Raw genomic sequence first — 1,411 nt, forward strand, 5'->3', positions numbered from 1 at the left:
AGGGGCTTTTTCTCAGCCAAGAAAAAAGTCTGATAGGAATTTTTTTCTCCTCCAACTCCTACATGTGTCCAGTTAACCACTGTTTTTTGTCTGTCCAAACAGGTCTCACTTGTAAATGAGTCTTTGAGGCTCAATGTGATTTATCTGTTTAAATAAAGGTTGAATGAATGAATGAAAAAACAACTCTCATGAAGTTTATGGTTATTTGACACTTTCCTGCCCGTTCTGTGAGTTTAATAGACAGACAGTTACTTCTTACCTTGTGTTGCAAACTATTTCAGCCATTCGGTTTCTTTGCTGGAGACTTCGCTGTTCCTCCCACCCTCTCGGAAAAAAGTGACGGTGTTTTGACTTCTGGGAAATGCAGTTCTTTTAACTTGTGTTAAAGTGAAGGCTTACTGAAAGAAAACTACAAAATAGCAGTGCCATTTTTTTAAATTTTTTTTTGTTTCATTTTCATTGTTGGTTATTGGTCGATTCCCACTCCTGTCTGCTCCCGTTAGCTTTCAGTCCGGTCACGTCCCGGTCACGTGAGTTATAATGAGGTTGACTCCGGTCCCGCCAGAATCAGGCCGGAATCACGTGATCCGCGGTACTCCCGAAAAAATGTCATCCTCTAGTGCACACATGTAAATGAGTTTCTATTAAAAAAATTTAAAAAAGAAAGTTGTCAATATAATTTTACCAGTTTGGACTTTGTTTGTTTCTTTCAGAGTCCAGAGGAAGTGTTTATGGAGATCAGGCGTCCTTTGGAATGGCACTGCAAGCAGATGGATCATTTTGTGGGTCTCAACTTTAGTGCCAACTTTAACTTTGCTCTAGTGGGCCACCTTCTTAAAGGTAAAGTGGGTCACTGGTTCATCAATATGAACCAGAAACACTGTCATCAATGTAACGGGCATCTTCAGTGCGTCAATAGGGTCATTATTTCATAACAATGGGTTGCAGTTAAATAGTATTAGCTCACATTTTATATACCATTAGCTTAAGTTTATTTAGCATTAGCTGAAGATTTTTATCATTATTTCAAGCGTATTCAATATTTGTGCAAGTTTATTTAGAATCAGTTCAAGTTTCTTTAACATTAACTCAGGTATATTTGGCAACGAGTCATCTTTTTCGCATTAGCTCATATTTGTTTAGCATTAGTTCAGGTTTATTTAACAAAAGCTTATGTTTGTTTAGCATTTACTTGTTTAAAATTTATTTTGTACACTGCCTGGCCAAAAATATAAAGTCTCCACCTGGATTTAACTCATCAAACAGGTCCGAGCCTCCTATTGGAGAATTACTGCATGGTAGAATTCAAAAAGCGTTCAATACAAAAACAACTGGACTTTATTTGTAACAGAAGACGTTTCGCTCCTCATCCGAGGAGCTTTCTCAATTCAAAGAGCAGAGAGTGAGAGAT

Source organism: Nematolebias whitei, chromosome 6 (genome assembly GCF_014905685.2).
Source record: "Nematolebias whitei isolate Nwh7 chromosome 6, NemWhi1, whole genome shotgun sequence".
NCBI lineage: Eukaryota > Metazoa > Chordata > Actinopteri > Cyprinodontiformes > Rivulidae > Nematolebias > Nematolebias whitei.